Raw genomic sequence first — 21,209 nt, 5'->3', positions numbered from 1 at the left:
CCAAGAACAAGGCTGGACAGATCCAATCAAAGTTATCTGTCCTTTTTTAAAAAAAAATTTTAATGTGTATTTACTTTTGAGAGAGAGAGAGACAGACAGACAGACATACAGATAGAACATAAGTGGGAGAAGGGCAGAGAGAGCAGGAGACACAGAATCTGAAGCAGTCTTCGGGCTCCGAGCTGAGGGCAGAGAGCACGATGTGAGGCTCAAACTCAGAAACCACGAATCATGACCTGAGCCGACATCGGATGCTCAACCAACCGAGCCACCCAGGCGCCCCAATGTTATCAGTCCTAATCACCGTTAGCAGTGGTAAGGGGTCACCATCACGCTCAATGCTTAATAAGTAAGCAGTCACCACCACCAAGTCAGTGGCACCTCATGGGACCATGAAGACCTTTTAGGAAGAACTGTGGTGGTCCCCACACTGTGGGAGTTATTGGAGCCACAACACCTCTCCTCTTTCTAGGAGGTCAAATCATGGTAGCACCTGGGTGAGATGCACATATCATATAAAAAAGAAAGGAAAGTGGAAAAGTTAGTTGTCAGAAACACATCGAACAAAAAGACTTGTAAACAGGATACCTAGGGACTCCACCTGCTTTCCTTTTCTCTCCTTTGCAATTACCCAGGGTTGTACTTGTCTGTTGCTTTTGATTCGCTGTTTTTACACTCTGTCACAAAGTAAGAACATTAGGTTAAGGCACCTTGTCATTTTCCTAATCAAAGCAGTCCACTCAATAATAGCAAGCAGTCCCACTTTGGTAGATAATGACAAGAAGTAAGACAGCCCGTTGGTAAACAAGCAAATCATTTCATGGCAACAGCTGATTTAATCAAAACATTCTGGTTCTCCCTCTTCTGAACCCACACAAGGAATGAACCAATCCAACTGGAAAAAATATTTGTTTTATCTTTGCCACATTTATTTACTCTTAGGGACTATTTAACTTGATCGGGCAGGCAGGTTGGAAGGAACAAAAGTACTCGAGGCACCGGCCAGCCCTGGTTGGCGATCTCTGGCACCAGGCAGGAAAGGCGTGGAGCTATCTCCGCAGGGGTCTGTTCATGAGCAGTTTCTTGAAATCCTTTGCCCTCATCTTCACGGGGGAGAACTGAACTGTTGTTCTCACGTGCTAGGTTTTGGGGCCGGGGGCTGCAGGATGGGAATTAAATGACTTCAAAATAGGAAATAAGTCATTCCACAAAATTTTCTGACAATTGTATATGTGTAAGGCATTGTGAAGGCGTTACAGGAAGGCAAAGGCAAACTAGATATGGGTTAGATCTCAAGGGCCGTCCGGTCAAAAAAGTCACATAAAAGACACACAAATATCTGTGAGGAGTAGAAAGCTACAGGTGCAGGGCCGTGTGCACACGCTTGGTTGACAAAGTGCTCCGGGGTGAAACCTTTGAGGATGTGAGTGAAGCAGGACAGGGCAGGGGAGAAGCTAGGCAGAGGTGGGTACAGCCTTGGCCGGATCCCTCAAGGATCTCATAAGGATGATGGAGCCCACGATATAATAAAAAGTACATATCTGACACAGAGCTCCTAAAACCCTTAGAAATGATTATCTTTTGTTTGTTAATGAGGTGGGTCCTGTGGGGGCCTAGATAGCTTCAGGGTGGGACCTGCTGAATAGAAAAAATAGCCACGTGATTAGAAGGTTAGAACTTTCAGCTCTGCACCCCCACCTCTGAGGAGGGCACAGGGCCAGGAGATTGAGGTCAATTACCAATGGCCAATGACTGAATCAGTCACGCCTGAAGAATTAAACCTTGACAAAACCATGGGGTTCAGGGAGCTTCTGGGGGTGGTAAACATGTCTACATGCTGGAAGGGTGGCACACCCTTAACCTAAGAAGCTCCCATTCTTGGGAGCCTTTCAGATCTCGCCCTATGTACCTCTTCATCTGGCTGTTCATTTTTATCCTTTATAATAAACTGTAATAGTAAGTAGAGTGCTTTCTGAATTTCTATGAATTGTTCTAGCAAATTGTCAAAACTGGGTGGGGGGTATCATGGGAACCCCTGAATTTGTAGTCAGTTAAACAGAAGTGCTGGCCACCTGGTGACGCCATTTGTGGCTGGCACCTGAAGTGGGAGTAGTCTTGCGGGACTGAGCCCTTTAACTTGTAGGATCTCATGCTAACTAACACCAGGTAGATAGTGTTAGAACTGAATTGAATTGCTAGACATCCACTCGGTGTTGGAGAACTGGCTGGTGTCAGGAAAACCCACATATTTGGTGTCAGAAAACACCTCACAGTACCACAGCGTTGTTGCAGCTTGAGGTAAGGGCTTGAACTTTCATGCCCTACATCAGCTAGCCATTGACTATGGGCTGCCCCAAGGGTAGAATAATTACCCAAATATTTCTGGGCAAGTTGGCTCCCATGGGTCAAGGGCAACTCTGCAAGGGAAGGGTGCAGCTGTAAGCCTGTGGCAGCCCATATTTGCAGTAGTCATGGGCTGTAGACCTGCCCAGTGGGAATCTGGACAGGACACAACAGCACTGATTACAAACTTGCATTTGGAGGAAGAGAGGAAAGTGTGGGTGAAAGTTCCTATGAGACGTGAGCTGATCCACTGAAATCAGTAGGAGACTGACATTCAAACGGTAGCTCTTCCCCCCAAAAGTAAGATTGCTTGGAAAAATCGATCAGGAAGCTCCTGCCTGAAGATTCCAATATGATGTAAGGTGATTATACTAGCCAGGGTTCTCCTGAGAAACAAAACTAATAGAGANATATATATACATATATATAATATATATATTATATATTATATATATATTATATATATAATATTTATTATATCTAAGATATAGATATGTAGCTATCAATATAATTATGGAGGCTGAGAAGTTCCATTATCTGCTATCTATAAGCTGGAGAATTAGGAAAGCTAGTGGTGTAATTCAGTTCAAATCCAATGGCCTGAGGAAGGGGGTTGGGGCACACAATGGTCTAAGTCCCAGCCTGAGTTGAGAACCAGGAGTGTGATATCTGAGGGCAGGAGAAGATGGATGTCCCAGCTCTGGCACAGAACAAATTCTCCCTTCTCTGCTCTTCTGTTCTATTTAGGCCCTTGACAGATTGGACAATGCCCACCCACATCGGGGAGGGTGATCTTCACTCAGTCTACCCATGCTACTCCCTTCCAGAAACGCTCACAGACACACCAGGAAATAATGTTTTATCAGGTATCTGGGCATTTCTCCTCCCAGTAATGTCGGCCTATGAGATCAACCGTCACAGTGATGCAGTGGAAAAGTGTTTAGGGCAGAATTGCCGTGCCGGGTGTTTAAATGTAACACCTAGGAGTGTCTAAGGAAGAACAGCTGGAGGGCTCCTAGAATTAAAAATAAAGCCAAAAGCAGTTTAGCGGGTGAGACTACCATCCCGCTGCTTTTCAGAAAGCTAAGACAAAAACAAACACATAACCATTTATTGAGCACATACTATTTGTCAGGTGCTGTGACTTTTTGGCTCAAGCTTTACAATTTATAAAGAAAGCACCCTCACGTATACAATCTCATTTACCTCCCACAACAGTTTTGTGAGAGAGAATGATTTCCATTTTAGAAATGAGGAAACTGAATTGAAGAGGGCACTTGTTGGGATGAGCACTGGGTATTGTATGGAAACCAATCTGACAATAAATTATATTTTAAAAAAAGAAAGAAATGAGGAACAGAGACACAGAGAAGTTAAGTAACTTGCTTATGGTCCTTGGCCCCTGGATGGGGCTTGGGCTCTGGAAGTTATTCAGAGAAGGACAGATACAGCCCTGAGGATGGAGTTCCGGTTCTCCATGCCTCTGTTTCCTGTTCCATGAGGACTGAATTGGAGACATTCCACTTTCCTTTTATCTAGACCAGGTTCTGACTTCCAGAAGCACAGGACCACAGCATGGAGGTGACCACAAAAGACACTCCCATGCAGAGTGAACAACCTCACCGGGGGCACCTGCATGATTCACAGTGCTGTGTCCTCACCCCAGGAGCTGTCCTGGAAAGTCACATGAGATGAACACAAGAGAGAGCCGCTAGAAGGAGGGGGGAGACAGCATGTGGAGTCCTTTTAGGGGAAAGTGAAGTGGAAAGTCACAGGTCACAGGTCTGCACAGGACAAGCTACTATCAGTAAAGGGGATTCTAGGGTTGTGTCTAGAGATTGGCTCCTGGAAATAAATTGGATCATAAATAAAAATCTTTCTGGAGCTGTTCTGAGAGGAGGGAGCCCCTTCCTAATGGCCTTCAAGCAGCTTTGCCGGAGCGTGTTTTTAGCGCCGTGTCCCTGCCCGTAAGCCTGGTGTAGGTACACAGTGTTTATGAGAGTTTATCTGGTCTGCCCTCTCTTCTCTGCCAGATATGAGCTGCCAGCTCAAGTACAACCTCCTCACCTCAATCAATTCTGCAAACATTTATGGAACATCTTTTCTCTGCTGGTCACCTTGTTAGGACTTATGAGAAATGCCAAGATGAAATGCCCAGATCAACATGGACAAGCGTCACAGGGGAACACTTCCCAAGCATGCCCTTTGGCCCTGCTTCCCTGGTTCTTTTGGTGTCACATCCCCCACCAAATCAGAAACATTGGCGTGACGCCCCAAAGCCACTTTCTCCAGCACCCCTCACATTCAACCAATGTCCAAGGCTCATTGGGTTGCTGCCCCTAATTCTGTTATCTCTAATGATCCCAAGTGAGGGGCCTGATCATCTGTCAAGGGATAATTTCAACAATCATGACCATCTATCTCGCTTTGCCCTGATCCAATTCATCTTTCCCACCATGACCATCAGAGTGATCCCGGCAACATGTAAATCCAGGCGCCCTCTCCCTGGGAGGAAGCCATTCTGTCTTCACAGCACCTTGCTCTACCTGCCTCTCTGCCCACTCGCAGAACTATCATGAGCTAAGAACGAATGTGTGTAAACCACTTCAGCCTATCTGGGAGAATGTAAGAGTGCTGTTTTTGTTTTTTGATTTATTTTTATTTTTAAAAATTGAGATATAATGAACATATAACATTGTGTAAGTTTAGGGTATGTGACGTGTTGATTTGATACATTTATATATGGCAACATGATTATTACCCCATCCCATACTATTATTTCTTTTTTATGGTGATAACATTTAAGATCTAGTGAGAGTGCTAATTTTTTAAATGTTTATTTATTTATCTGTTTTGAGAGAGAATGAGAGCACAAGCAAGGGAGGGACAGAGAGAGAGGGAGAGAAAGGATCCCAAGCCTGACTCGGGACTCCATCTTGTAAACCAGGAGATCATGACCTGAGCCAAAATCAAGAGCTGCAAGCTTAAGTGACTAAGCCACTCAGGAGCCCCAAGGCGCTATTTTTATTTTTTTAATGTTTTTATTTATTTCTGAGAGAGAGAAAGAGAGAGAGAGAGAGAGAGACAGCATGAGCGGGGGAGGGTCAGAGAGAGAGGGAGACACAGAATCCAATACAGGCTCCAGGCTCTGAGCTAGCTGTCAGCACAGAGCCCGACACAGGGCTCAAACCCACAAACCATGAGATCATGACCTGAGCCAAAGTCGAATGCTTAACCAACTGAGCCACCCAGGTGCCCCAAGAGTGCTATTTTTAAACCTGTTTTTATACTAAAGGTAAATCTTATCTTTTCTTATCTGTAATTTCACTGACCTTGAACTATTTTCTTTCTTCAATGACCTGAATTAAGGTGAAGGATGGGCATGTGCCTAGACCTTTAAGTTGTGGGAATTAAGAAAAAAAATCACCCTTACCTCTCTTATTTGTCTTCGTAGGGTAAGGACTGTACAAATGCCAAAATGTGGATTAGAGGGAAGGAAGGTTCTTCCATGATGGAATCTTCCATGCACACTGACTTCTTAGACTGAGTAATACAAGATTTCAGCTTTTTCTCTTCCTTTGTTCTTCTCCAAGTTCATTATTTTTTTAGTTTTACCTTTCTAAGAGTCAGACACACTGGGGAATAATTTACATAAAATAAAATTTACCCCGTTAAGAATGTATTGTTCGGTGAGTTCTGTCAATTGGATAGTCGTGTAACTGCTGCCTTAATCAAGATGTAAAACCTTGCTACCAACTCCAAAAGTCCCCCTCATGCTCCTTTGCAGTCAGTCTCCTCACCTGCTCCCATTTCCTGGCAACATCTGATCTGTTTTCCAGAAAGTCACTTCAATGGAATTCTATAACATGTAGCCTTTTGTGTCTGGCTCCTCATATTTAACATACTGCTTTCAGGACTAATTCATACTGTTGCATATGTCAGTAGTTTGCTTTTTTTTTTTTTTTTTTTTTTTTTTGGTGACTGTTGTTCTATGGTCTGGATATAGCACGATTTTTTACTCTGTTTACCTGTTGGTGAACATCTGGGCTGTTGCCAGTCTTTAGCTATTATGAAGAAGATTATTATAAGCATTCATGTACAGGCCTTTGAGCGAACATGCAAAATCAGCTCCTCTTGCATAAATACCTGGGGGTGGTAGTGCTGCTAACCACAGTAAGTGCATGTTTGATTTTATAAGAAACCACTAAGCTGTTTTATTTTTATTTTTAAAGTTTATTTGAGGGAGAGAGAAAGAGAGAGAGAAAGAGAGAGAACAAATGGGGGATGGGCAGAGAGAGAGAGAGAATCCCAAGTAGGCCTCGGGCTGCTAGCACAGAGCCCCACTAGGGCCTCAATCTCAGGAACGATGAGACCATGACCTGAGCTGAGATCAAAAGGCAGACGCTTAACCGACTGAGCCACCCAGGTGCCTCGCCACTGAACTGTTTTAAAGTGGTTTTACCGTGTTCCATTCTCACCAGTAATGTGAGAGTTTCAGTTGCTTTGTATGCCTGCCAGTGTTTGGTAATGTCAATCTTTAAAATTTTAGACATTCTAGTGTGTGTGCAATGGTATTTTATCATGTTTTAATTTAGCTTTCTCTAAATTCAAATTAGCATCTTTTAATGAACTAATGTGTCATTTATATATATTCTGTGATGAAAGCGTCTGTTTAAATATTTTGACCACTTTTTAGTTGGCTTTTATATTCTTACCGAGCTGTGAAGGTTTTTTCTAAGTAGTCTCGATACAAGTTCCTTAGCAGATATAGAATTTTCTAATAATTCTCCAAGTCTTGTGGCTTTTAAATTTTTTGTTAACATTATCTTTTTTATAACAGCTTTATTGAATTTTATTCACATGTCATTATCTTTTGAAGAGCAGAAAGTCTTCATTTTGATGTCAAGTCCAGTGTATCCATATTTTCTTATGGTTTGTAATGTGTGTGTCCTATGTAAGAAACAGCACTATCAACAATAGCCAAAGTATGGAAAGAGCCCAAATGTCTATCCACAGATGAGTGGATAAAGAAGATGTGGTATATATATATACACACTCAATGGAGTATTACTCAGCAATAAAAAAGAATGAAATTTTGCCACTTGCAACTACGTGGATAGAACTAGAGGGTATCAGGCTAAGTGAAGTCAGTCAGAGAAAGAGAAATATCATATGTCAAATATCATTCACTCATATGAGGACTTTAAGATACAAAACAGATGACCATAAGGGAAGGGAAGCAAAGATAATATAAAAACAGGGAGGGGGACAAAACATAAGAAACTCTTAAATATAGAGAACAAACTGAGGGTTACTGGAGGGGTTGTGGGGGGCGTATGGGCAAAATGGGGAAGGGGCATTAAGAAATTACTCCTGAAATCAATGTTGCACTATATGCTAACTAAACTGGATGTAAATTTAAAAATAAATAAATAATTAAAATTTAAAAAAGGAAACATTTGCCTGATCCAAGGTAACAAGATTTTCTCCTTTGTTTTCTCAGAAGTCTTCAAGTTTTGTCTCTTATATTTGATTTAAAATTTATGTCTGTGTACAGTATGAAGTAAGGGTCAAGATGTGTTTCTTTTGGTGTATGGATGTCCGATTGTTTCAGCACCATTTGTTGAAAAACTATCCTTTTTTCACTGAATTACCTGGGCAGTTTTGTCTAAAATCAGTTGACTTCATTTTGGTGGATCTATTTCTGGACTCTCTAGTCTGTTCCCTTGATCTGTATGTCTGTCTTTAGACCAGTACTACTCTGTCATGATTACTATAGCTTTGAAATAAATCTTCAAATTAGAGTGAATCCTCTACCTTTATTAGTCTTTTTCTAGAATAATCTAGAATAATTTCCTAGGCCCTTTGCATCTCCAAATACATTTTATTTCTTTATTTTTTGCCAAAAGTCATTTTATCAATAAAAATAACACTTAAATTTTTTAAATGTTTATTTATTTTCGACAGAGAGAGAGAGAGACAGAGTGCAAGAGGGGGAGGAACAGAGAGAGAGACACACAGAATCTGAAGCAGGCTCCAGACGCTAAGCTGTCAGCACAGAGCCCAGTGTGGAGCTTGAACACACAAACTGCGAGATCATGACCTGAGCTAAAGTTGGATTCTTAACCAACTGAGCCCCCCAGGCACCCCAATAAACACTTATTCCAGTTTCAGTTGTTATACTTGAAGTTGCTAATAAAAAAAAGAATTTGAAATAATCACTCCATCATCCTGTTTTTGACTAAGACAATGAAGCTGTGGCTTTAAAAAAAAAAAAGTATTCAGCACAATTTGCTCATAGGCTTTTCAGAATTTGTTCTAAAAGTTTCTGGAACCTTCCTGTGTGTAAAATACAGGGATTACTGAGCTACAAGAGGAAGCCTCTCTGGGACAACCAAAGAGAAGTTAAGTCATCATCATAAAAGAAATCCATGTACATTCAGCACGGTAACTTGGACTATAAAACGATGCCCTCCTCTCCAGCTCAGGAGGGATGTGTTTCTAAGCACTGAAGTATGAAGAGTCAGACTGTTATCTGCTGTTAGAATTAGTTACTAACAGTAAATCTCTGGCACAGATGCTACTGGTCCTTAACATCCTGATTTTAGGAAATTCTGTAAATAGTTTGTATTTAATTCAGTTTATTCAGAAATTAAACCTATTGAATAAGGTTCACTACCAGAGTATCTGCTGGTTAAGTATCCTTATAAAATACATATAATACATGCAGGTAAATCATAGTCTTAAAGTATACTTAGGGGGCGCCTGGGTGGCTCAGTCAGTTAAGTGTCTGATTTCGTCTCAGGTCATGATCTCACAGCTCGCGAGTTCAAGCCCCGCATCAGGCTCTGTGCTGACAGCTCAGAGCCTGGAGCCTGCTTCTGATTCTGTCTGTCTGTCTGTCTGTCTGTCTCTTTCTCTGCCCCTCCCCTGCTTGTGATCTCTCTCTCTCTCTCTCACCCTCTCTCTCTCAAAAAAAAAAAAACTTAGAATACTGCATATTCAAACCCAAACCTATGTCAACAAAATGCCTATAATTAAAAGTACCTGATGAAACGAAATACAAAGCTATGACAAGGGAGACTCACTCTCACTAAGCTGTGTTGCTTAGAGAAGTTACAAAAGCATGTACCTTGAAGCCATTCGAAGACACATAAGGAGACATCCTCTCCTCATTCTTTACCATAGGATTCCAATCGAGGATGGGCCAGAAATGAGCATTTCTAAATATTTCAACAAAGTCCACAGAAATGTTAAAAAGACTTTTAAGAACGTCTCCCTGTCTCTCTGTATCTGTGAGTAGTAGCACTCATCAGAATTTCCTAACGGCACAAAGACGCAGGTAAGTCCGTACACCCGCTCAGATGTTAGAAGAATGGGAGATGGACTGTTAGGGTCATCCATAGCCAGACATTCTGTGGGCTTTTTACTGTATGCTGATCACCAACGAGTCAGGTGGACTTCTGTCTGGTGAGAAGAGTGTCTGGTGGCCAGGACTTCTTTTGAGCATTTCTTTCTAAGTGGGATACACAACAGATAAGGGAGTAGGGGTGGTAATACAGGCTACTCTTTCCAGCTCAGAAGGAGTTGGTGAAGCCCATGTATGCATCCAAGAAGCCCGTGGGATCCTCTAGCTGTGGATAGTGGCTAATGTGCTCATCTAGAATCAACACTGTGGTCCACAGTGTTCCTGTACAGCTCTGAAAACTCTGGATAGGAACTTATGGGATCCAATGGTCCATAGATAAAATGAAGGGGAACAGTTACAGAAACCAGAGCTCCCACCCAGCAGCTTCTAAACTTCTTCCTCTGGTTGACGTACTGTAAGAGACTGTCGGCAACTAGGCTTCCTTCACTGTTGCAGATCCCTGCCCACATGTCCCGTGGCTCACTCTTAGAGGGGCAGGTGTACAGCCCAAAGACTGGGGTGAGACTTCGAGAGAATACAAAGAAGTTCATCAGTCGTGTGAGGATGGGTGACAGCATGCCTCCATCTTTGAGAAGCTTTTGGAGAAGGAGAGGATGATGAGTCTCAGGAAATATACCTTCCATTTGACAGACAGAGACTTTAAGGTAAGCCGACCAGATCGATCCTGCTTGAACCTACAGAGCAGCTCTTGAGCAATGATATCTCCAGAATCATGAGACAAAAGGTTGATCCTGTCATTCTGGAACCCCAGCTACCGTAAAAGTGCCTCCACAAAGCTGGCCTGCTCAAAAGTGGAATAGTAATGTGGTGTCAGTTTGTTACTGAAGCCAAAGCCCACGAAATCAAGGGCAATAGCTCGATGAAACCTTAGGGTTTCCCAAATCCTCTACCAATCATAGTTGGATGTTGGAAGCCACATAAAAAGCACAACTACCTCAGGACTTCCAACAACAGCCACAGAGTATTGGTAGAAGATGTGCAATCCCTCGTAGGTGAAAAATTTGCCTGAAGACTTCCAGGAGTAAAGAGCAGAAGCTGGGGGTGGGGGGTGGACGGTGTGGGTCGGGGAAGGGCAGGATATGCAGATAGGCTGCAAGAAGTAGCACAGCCAATAGCCCCACCTGAACCCACCACTCCCTCATCCCGATTCAGGTAAGACCTGGGCTATAAGACTCCATGTTTGGAGAAAACGCTTGTGCATGTGTTCCAAATACATTTTAGAATCAGTTTGTTGATTTACATAACACAAGGAGAAAGGCTGTTGAGGTTTTGTTTAAGATTGTGTTGTATCTATAGATCAATTTAGGGAGAATGACATCTTAATATATTGACCCTTCCCATCCATGAACATAGTCTGTCTCTTCATTTAAGTTTCCTTAATTTTTCTCAGCACTCAAAAATTCTACATGTACACCTCTTGCACATATCTGATTAAATTTATCAGTATTTCATGTTTTTAAATCTATTGTAGATATTACTAACATTTTCAATTTCCAGTAGTTTGTTGCTAGTAAATAGAAAAGCAACTTATTTTTTGTACTGACCTTGTATCCTGAAACCTAGCTAAACTCACATATTTGTTGTAGTAACTATTTGTATTTCTGATTCCTTAGAATTTTCTGTGTCGATGATTATGCTGTTTGCAATTAAAGACATTTTTACTTCTTCCTTTACGCTTTATATACTTTTATTTATTTTTTTGTCTTAAAGCACAGCCAGTACCTCTAATACAATGGTGAAAAGAAGCTGTACAAATGGACGTTCTTGCTTTCTTCCCAATCTTTGGGGGAAAGCCTTCAATCTTTCACCATTACAATGATGTTGGCTGCTGTTGTTGCTGCTGTTGCAGACAAGGTTTGTCATATTGAGGAAGTTCCCTTCTATTCCTAGTTTGCTGAAAAATTTTAAATGATGGATGGATGTTGAATTTTAGAAATGCTTTTTAAAACATGTATTAATATAATTACATGATTTTACTCTTTAATCTGTTGAGATTGTGAATTACTGACTGATTTTGAACGTTGAATCAACCTCACCTTCCTGGAATATATCCAAATGGGTCGTTCATATATTATCCTCTTTATATATTTCTGGATTCAATTTGCCAGTATTTTGTGATTGTGCTTTTGAGAGATATTGGTCTATAGTTTTTTCTGTCTTACCTGTTTTGTTTTTGTTTTGGTATCTAGAACATTCTGGCCTCCTGGAATAAACTGTGAAATGTTCCCACTTCTATTTTTCTGGGAAAATTTAGTGAAGAATGGACGTTATTTCTTAAGTGTTTGGCAACATTCACCAGTGAAGCTTTCTCAATCTGGAATCTATTTCTTTATAAAAATAGGGCTATACAGATTATCTATTTCTTTTGGGTAAGATTTGGTGTTTGGTGTTTTATTCCTTTGTAGTGGTCATCTTTGTGTGAGACATTGTCATATTATAACTGTTTTCTGATTTCCCAGTTGCTATCAGTGATATGTATTTATTCATACCATCTTTATTTACTATGCTATCTTTATTATGCCATCTTTATTTTTGTCCATTTAATGGCTGGAATCAACAGATTACAATATAATTAATCTGGTAGACAATGAGCATGTGGTGGGGGAAACCAGGTGATCCTGGCAAAACAGAAGGCATGATAGACTTTGGGCTAAAAATACTATGTGGTGAAAGATAAGGATTTGCCTAATGACTTTGTCAGGCAACTTTGCCTCTTTTAAGTATTGGTGTTAAAAATGGGAGGGGTGGGGCACCTGGGTGGCTCAATGGGTTAAGTGCCCAACTCTTGATTTCAACTCAGGTCGTAAGTTCAAGCCCCACATCCGACTCTGCACTGAGAGCATGGAGTCTGCTTGGGACTCTCTCTCTCTGCCCCTCCCGTGTGTGCTCTTTCTCTCTCCCTCAAACTAAATAAATAAACATTTAAAAATAAAAGAGGGAAGAAATAAAAGGGGGGGGGGAGAAAGGGAGAACTTGAAATTAAAATTTCCTCAAAAACAATGGAAAAGCCAAAGGGAAAAATGGCAGGATTTACCAGCATGATGTTCACAGAGTTATTTCTAAATAGATTTTTAAAATGTGTTTTATAAGAAATAAGACTTTACTTTTATGTTTATTTTAGAATTGTTGGCACATACTGAAATGTAATAATTTCTTCATTGGGAATTTTTTTTTTTGATTGTTATTTTTTTGTGTGTGTGTTTACTCATTTATTTTATTTATTTATTTTTTTAAATGTTTTTTATTATTATATTTTTTAAAATAGTTTATTGTCAAATTAGTTTCCACATAACACTCAGTGCTCATCCCCACAAGTGTCCTCCTCCATGCCCATCCCCCCCTCCCCCCACATCCATCAGTCCTCAGTTTTTGTCAGCATTCAAGAGTCTCACATGGAAAGAGCCTAAGTGTCCATCAACAGATGAATGGTTCATTGGGAATATTTTAAAACAAAACAAAGGAGCCTAACTTTCCCCCTCAACTTTGATCCCTTCTTTTGTTCAAATGTTGTAAATAACCTTTGAAAATATTATAGCCACATTTGTTGGAATAGGTACTTTCAGTGATTTTAATGACCTATGTAAAAAGCATCTTACCTGAGGCTCCTGGGTGAGTCAGTGAGTTGAGCAGCTGACTCTTGATTTCAGCCCAGGTCATGATCCCAGGGTTGTGGGACTGAGCCCCGCTTCGGGCTCTGTGCTGGGTTTAGAGCCTGCTTGGGATTCTCTTTTTCTGCCCCTCTTCCCTGCTAGTGTTCTGTCTGTCTGTCTCTCTCTCAAATTAAAAAAAAAAGAAAAAAGAATGGAAAAAAAGCAACTTACCCTCCAAGCTACTTTTCCACTTAAAGATGTTTTCTTTGTTCATATACTGTTTTCCTAAGGACAATTTGTTTACAAGTACAGAATAACCTACTCGATCTACTTTGGCTTAATTTATTTACACATAAACTAGGCATTTTATTCCTACTACCATCCAAGTGTTATGAGAATAAAATCAGGTATATGCTCTGTACATTGGTGAAGGGAGATTTAAGCCATTATATACAGGCAAACTGGTGATATCATATTGCTTTCTGTTACATCAGGGCATGACCACTATAATTTTAACGTGCTAGGTTAGCAGAAAAGGCCTGTAGATATAATCAGCTGGCCTTCCAGTGTGGAGTGTACGTGGTTGTCCTGTGACTCAAGGTGGCGTGCTGTTCAGAGCTTGCCTTTAGTAGCCCTGCCACATGCCTTAGGTTAAAGTTAGTCTCCTCCACGATTGCCAAGCTCCAGGCTAGTTCACTGGGTGCTGCTGCTTCTCAGAATTCCATGACTAAGCCAGGAGTGCAGTTTGTTATTTACTAATAGGTATTTCTTCTCACTGCTCTGCTTACCACATCATCACACCAGGCCTTGACCTTTGTGAACTTGTCTGGAAAATCAAACATACCTAGAAGCTGCCCCGGCTTATGTATAACACCACCATCAGTTGCTCTTTGGCAGGTTGTGGAACAGGGTTCAGAAGGTGATTTGAATGAGAAGGAAACATAACTGCTCATCAGATCCAAATGTTTTTCTTTTGAGAGAACAAGAGTCCAGAAAAGTTAAGGGGCTTGATCAAGATCCCCTCTCCCATGAAGCCTTTCTGGACTTCTCAAGGTGGTTGCAGTGGTGCTCTCCAGCTGTTTGCAAAACCAGTCTGCGTTTCTCCATGACTTCTAACCCTTTGTTAGAAACGTCAGTGGTGTCTCTCTCTCACTTCACAGACCCCCCCCCCCCTTAAGAGTGGGCTGAATTATATTGTCTGCAAGGCCTAGAGCATTTAAGTTCTCATGAATCTCTGTTAGGTGGGTGAGTCACAGACTGTCTACTAGGTACCATAGTTGTGAGGTCAGGCTCCAGGAGATTAAGGAGAGATTCTAAAACAGCCCATTTCTTCTTGGTAGCAGACCAGAGTCTGAAGGCTAAGCCGTAGATTAAAGTGAGCAGCACATCTAGCTGGGGAAGCTGAGAAGTCAAGGGATCCAGGCAGAAAGGTGGTTAAAAGCATTTGTTTCCTTACTTGTAGATGCATTCAATTCATTCATTCATTCATTCATTCATTCATTCATTCATTCAAGAGCTTTATATTGGGTATCTACTACAGGCCAGGAGTTTCTTGAGGCACTGAGGATAGAATAGTGATCATAATAGACAAAATCCCTGCTATATTTTGATGAGAGAGAGAGAGAGAGATTAAACAAATGACAAATAAAAACCATTATCATGTCAGGTAGCAGTAGCTGCTGAGATGAAGAATAAAGCAGGAGAAAGGAATGGTCATTGATAAGAAAGGGGAGGCCTCTCTGAGCAAAGACCCAAGCAAAGCGAGGGAGTGATGCCGTGAGACTAGCGGGGAAGGAGCAAGTACAAAGGCCTTCAGGCAGGCTCGTGTGTTTGAGAAACAAGGAGGCCAGAGGTTTAGAACATCGTGAGGGAGAAGAAGACAAGGAAGTCATTCTGCACCAGTGAAATGATGTCCTTTTAGCACTGAAGTCTTGTGATTGATGGTCCTCTGGCTCTACAGCCCATTCCAATAGAGCGAGGCCCATACAGGGCTGAAGGCACACTTTTATCTCTAGAGAAGTACTTCCAGGGAGGCTCTCCAGCCTCAGGATAGCATTCTCGCCTCAGGTCAAGAGGTCCCTTGAGATTCAAAGTTGGGCTTCAGGTTGTCAACAGATCCCCCAAATCTGTGCTTCCAGAAGATTTTTCTGCAGAGAATGTCTTGGAGGGAACCTGTCCACAAATGCCTGGGCCATGTAGGAATACAGAAGATGAAATAGGTCAGGTATGAGAACCCAGCCACACTTTATTTGCTTAGGAGAGTGAAATAAGTTCTCTCCCAGCTATCTTGAAATATCCAGTCTTTTCGATCTTTTATTTCCCTGCTTCTGGTAGAGACTTGGGTCCAGAAATATTTCTCCACCATAAGAAAAACACTGCAGGCGTGACGACACACGGCAAGTCATGCTCAGTGTCGGAGACCGTAGGGGCTGGTGAGGACTGTGGCGAATGAATGTGCCTTCCACAGGGGCCGTCACCACTCTGCTTCAGATGATCGCTGCCCCCTCGGGAATGGAATCCAGTGTTGACAAGAGTTTAGGGATGGTTAAGAGAAAGCAGAATTCTGGATCACTTTGGGGAGAAATCTCTAGAATTTTAACTCAATTCACATGTTTTTAAAAGGAATCTTGGCACACCAACGGTGACACTCTGAGGGATCAAAAATGGCTCATTGGCAGGTGGTTTGGGAACTCTGGTCTATAGATTTTACTAGAATTTCTGAGAGACCTATGGTTTTATATTCACAATGACTATCCTAGAATATGACTCCTCTCAACTTCTATGAGTAGAAAGACCAAGGGCATGGCCATCTCGCATGCTCCTGGGTCCCAGAAGTCTAGGGGAAAGCCATCTTCCCAGCTTCCCCATTCTGGAATCTCTAACTCAGAGCACTGAGGCCAGCCAGGACACCAAGGAGTAGTCTGCATCGTGGGGATGGAAGAAGCAGGACCTCGTAAAAGGAATTGGGATTGAGTAGCACTGGGGGAGAAGTAAGAGATGCTCATCATATAGAAGATAGTTCTGCTCTGTATCTTCTAAACTCTCTATTCCACTCCCTCCCATGGACTCTTTCCTATCCAACTCCCTATGCCCCGCGAGAGTGTCTTTGATGACAAGTTACAGAACCCAAATCAAACCAGGTAGGGAAACGTCAGTGTGTTGACTTCTGCATCTGAGTCCAAGGGTGGTACAGCCTCAGGCAGACTAGATTCAGAGCTCAGGGCCCTCTTCCTCCCATGCTAGCCTGAGCTCTGCCTTCTCTGTTGCTTCTGTTCTTTGATGGGCTCCTTCTAGGTGGGAGAGGATTTGGCTCCCATGGTCATCACTGCTCATTATCTCGGAAAGTGGGGGGGATCGCTCCTCTTGCAGCACGTACATCAAATCCTAAAACAATAATCTGCTTGGGCTGTGATACTGGAGAAACCGCTGTGTCCAGGGAAACGAGATATTTCTGTTAACTAACCCGGGTCACATGCTCTCCAGAGAGGTGGGTTCCAGAATCACAGGGATTCGTGAAGGGGGTGTGTATCTGACGATGGTGGTGGTGGTGAGATGGCAAACTTTGAAAGGAAGGGATAGTGGCCAATTAAAAGTACCTTCTGCTAGGGGCGCCTGGGTGGCTTAGTCGGTTAAGCGTCCGACTTTCGCTTAGGTCATGATCTCGCGGTTCGTGGGTTCGAGCCCCACGTCGGGCTCTGTGCTGACTGCCAGCTCAGAGCCTGGAGCCTATTTCAGTCTGTGACTCCCTCTCTCTCTGACCCTCCCCTGCTCACGCTGTCTCTCTCTCTCTCTCTCCTAGAAATAAATAAAACATTAAAAAAAATTTAAAAAAAAAAAAAAAAGTACCTTCTGCCCACAGGGACTCCAGACATAAAAGCCAACAATTATCATATAGCTCCCCCACCCCTAAAAAAAAATTAAAATACTCTCTGCAAACAGGCAAAACAACAACAAAAACAACTCAGTGTGGCAGTATTAGAGCATCTGCATTGCAAACCAAGAACATCCAGTTTGACTTTGGCGCATAGAGATTTTCAGGCCCTGGCCATTCCTCAGTGCAGGCCACAGAAGCAGTAGAACGACACTTCTCCCTTCTCCCCTCAAGTAGAACGACACTTCAGCATTGCAGCCATGCACCTGCCCCACTGAACAGAATGGATGGGAGATATAGATTTAGAGAGACACAGGGATATAGATATGAGATACGGATGATCTCATTTAGTTCTCCCCACCGCTCTCTAAGGTAAGTTCCAGTATCATTTCTGTAAGAGGATAAATACTTTGCCAACGATCACCCATGTGGCAAGTGGCGGCAGAGTGAGGATTCATGCCTGGGAAGTTTAACCGTAAAGCTACGCTGCTAAAGCACCACCCATCCATCCACTGACTCATTCAACACTTGCGGGGAATGCCTGCTACGTGCTAGGGACTATCAGAGGTGCTGAGATACAGCTGTAAAGAATGCAAATACAAGTGCACAGCCTCATGAAACTTACATTCTAGTGAAGGAGAGAGACAGGAAGCCAGGCCAATGAATAAAATACAACTAGGTTAGACAGTGATCAGTGTTAAGGAGAAAACCAGAGCAGGGAAGAGAGAGAAATGTGTGTGGAGGTGGGTCGATTCTGATTAGGGCGGTCAGGCAAGGTCTCCCTGAGACGGCGGCACTGAATGAAGGTCCGTGGAAGGAAGGGAGCAAACCATGCAGATATCTGAAGGAGAAGCGTGGTGGGTGAGGGGAAGGTGCTGAGGAAGCAGTGAGGGCAGTAGGCAGCAAGGAGCCCAGTGTGCCTGGAGTGGAGGGACAGCACAGGAGGGGATGAGCTCAGGGAGGTAAATGGAACCCGACCGTGTAGGGTGCTGTGAGTGACCACTCAGATTTTGTCTTTCACTCTGGTGTGATGCAGCCATTTGGACTGGAGCCGAGGAGGGAGAGGCCATGACTTGGTTTAAACAGGATCAGTGTCACTGCTCTGTCAGGAAGAGTGTCGCAGGGACAAAGGTACCAGGAAGAGGCTGCAGCAGTAAGCCAGGCAGAGACTGTAAGCCTGGCTTGGACTGGCGTGTGGTGGAAATGTGGCAAGGGCTTCACTTCTGGGTTTGTTGTGAAATCAGAGTCAAAGGATTGGCCAACACCTGGGATGTGGGGTGTGAGAGAGACCGCAGTCAAGGAGGACTTGAAGGCTTTTAGCCAGAGCAGCAGAAGACTAGAAATGACATTTCTCAGAGATGGGAGAAAATGAGGGAGGAACCGCTTTTGTTTTTATCTTAAACGGGGTTGTTTTAAGAAATTATCGGGTCTCAGTTTGGGATACGCCAACCTGGGGAGTGCCCACTAGACATCTGAAATGCAGTAGTGAGTGGCAGCTCTGGAGGTTCGAGAAAGGTCCATCAGGACCAGAGTCATAAGTATTACCAACTACACTCTACACTCTTGAAATCACCGAAGACACTGACCCACATGCAGCTTTGGAAAACGATGACCGTATCAAAAATACTGGAACAGTATTAAAGAAACTCAGGTTTAAAAATTCACCCATATCCCGCTACCCTAAAAACAGCTGCTTTCATTTCTCCACATTTCCTTCTGTTTTTGCCCACAGGCATACATAATGTTATAATGTTGTAACCATAGCATAGATACAGTTTCACATTCTGCTTTTTTCTCACTTAACATGATCCCATAAATATTTTCCTAAGAGGCCCTCCCATATGCGTTTCTTGGGGACTTTAAAAAGGCTGACAAAATGCTGGGATCTCTGGGAAACATTTCAGAAACAAAAGTCGAAAGTCTTACTTTGCTACAATATTTAGTGTTCTGCAGCTGGCATTGTGCTTACTGGAAGCCACTGTGGACAATGTCTTGTGGAGGTGACTTTGAGCTGGGAGCTGAAGAATGAGAGCTGGCCACACACCCGTTCTGGTGAAGGGCATCCCAGGAAGAGGGAACAGCATGTGCTAGGAGGCAACAGGAAAGTTACATTACGGAAGGTTGCTGGCAGATTCATTTCAACGGACAAATAGAAATTTATCTTGGTAAAAAATTGAAAATCTTTTAAACTACAGATCAGTGGGTACGTCCTTCGTCTGGGATTCTCTGCAAAGGGATAAGAAGCCAAACGGAATAATTTAGGACACAGTGAACCTTAGTAGGTGTAGCGGTTCTTTTTTTTTTTTTTTAATAGTTTATTGTCAAATTAGTTTCCACATAACACTCAGTGCTCATCCCCACAAGTGTCCTCCTCCATGCCCATCCCCCCCTCCCCCCACATCCATCAGTCCTCAGTTTTTGTCAGCATTCAAGAGTCTCTCATGGTTTGCTTCTCTCCCTTTCCCCCACCATTTCCGCCCTTCTTCTCCCCCTTGTTCCTCCGTCAAGTTCCTCCTAATCCTCCTATACGTGCAAACATATGATATTTGTCCTTCTCTGCCTGACTTATTTCGCTCAGCATAACACCCTCAAGGTCCATCCATGTTGAGGTGTAGCGGTTCTTAAAGGTCCTCTGGGCCTCAGGGGACACACAAACTCTACATGAACCTGATTTGTTCATTCATCCCAGTCCCTGAGGCAGCACAGGAGTCCAGTCCCTACATTTTATAGAAAAGGCCAAGGGCCCAAAGATAAGTAAATGACTGGGCCAAGTTATTCAGCTATATAGAGTTTTTGAACTTGGGTTGAATTAGCTCTGCCCTCCACGTGTTAGACTCTAAAAAACATGATTCTATGCACACCACTCTATTGTTGACAAAGCCATTTGTTAGCCTGGAAATGCCCACTCCCCGCCCCCTGTCCCCTTCCTGGCACCTGCCTATCATTTGCATAGTTACTTACTCAAAAGCAGGAAAATTGTGGAGAGAATCATTCCGGACTCCTGCCTGGCCCATAAGGCAGGAAGCTGGTTTACGTTTCCTCCTAGGGCCAGCAGGGGGGGGCACCAGGCAAGGTTTGTAAGCCGCGCCTCCCCCACGCCTCCTCCCTCTTCCTCGCCCAACTTCCCCTTAGCCCCTGCTTCAACTGAAAGTGGCCATTGACCTTTCAAGCTTTTGAGCAGTGATGCAATAGAATAGTATTTCAAAGAAAAATGGTTATCGAAATTTGGGATCCGGTTTTCCCGTGAGTGTTAATGGTTTTTAAAAAGTAGGTCACACTTTGGAGGCGGGCATGCAGGCGAGGAGCTGAGTTCCAACGGAGGCCAGGTGGCCTCCAATCGGGTGGGAGGAGGTGAGGGTCTCTCGGCAGGGGCGTGACGGGATCTTTCCGAATTTCCAGTCCCCGGGCGCTAGCCCTGCGGGGGAAATCGCCGAGCCGGGAGCTCTCGGGACTGCAGGCACCGAGGCTGGCTGTCCAGCACCACACGGGCGCGTAGGTAAGGGCACCCCTCCAGCGGTCAGAGCAGGTGAGCGGGGCTGCGAGCGGAAGGAGACAGCGGAGCAGCGTGGGGAAGGGCGAGGGGGTGGGGGGAGGTGGGGAGGAGCCCGGCTAGGCCGCTGCTGGAGACGGAGCGCAGGAGCGCCCGGGGGAGGAGACTGAGAGCCGCTAGCGCTGCTTAAGGAGGCACCGCTCTCCGCCTGCCGCCTGCCTTCTAGGACCTGGGCAAGGGCACCGCCTCCGCTCCGCTCCGCTCCTCCGGCTCTCGGTGGGGAGCGCGGGGGCCTGGAACGGGGCCTCTCCCACTCCGCTAACGTGCCATAGAGGGAGAGGGGCCCTTTTCGAGGGTCCCCAGTCTCTCCCGCATCCCGCTCACAAAATGCGCGGCCCGGAGGGTCGCGTCGGGAAGGCGCGGAGCGGGTGGGAAAGACAGAGTCCAGCGCTGGGCGAGGATATCGCTTAGTCCTCACACCGCAGC

The 21,209-nt window shown here is 43.8% G+C and overlaps 1 long non-coding RNA gene and 1 pseudogene across 1 annotated transcript; both read right to left on the bottom strand.

Moving 5' to 3' along the window:
- Positions 1-9,910: 9,910 nt before the first annotated feature.
- Positions 9,911-10,914, bottom strand: LOC144238427 (mesoderm-specific transcript homolog protein-like; annotated as a pseudogene).
- Positions 10,915-17,329: 6,415 nt separating this feature from the next.
- On the bottom strand, positions 17,330-20,706 carry LOC144238409 (uncharacterized). The gene is made up of 3 exons (XR_013337105.1): positions 20,195-20,706; positions 19,160-19,320; positions 17,330-17,507 (listed from the first exon to the last, which is right to left on the bottom strand). It is a non-coding gene; the product is annotated as an uncharacterized LOC144238409 (long non-coding RNA).
- Positions 20,707-21,209: the final 503 nt, after the last annotated feature.

Source organism: Crocuta crocuta, unplaced genomic scaffold (assembly GCF_008692635.1).
Source record: "Crocuta crocuta isolate KB4526 unplaced genomic scaffold, BGI_CrCroc_1.0 scaffold216, whole genome shotgun sequence".
NCBI lineage: Eukaryota > Metazoa > Chordata > Mammalia > Carnivora > Hyaenidae > Crocuta > Crocuta crocuta.
This window is presented reverse-complemented; position numbering and strand designations above follow the sequence as displayed.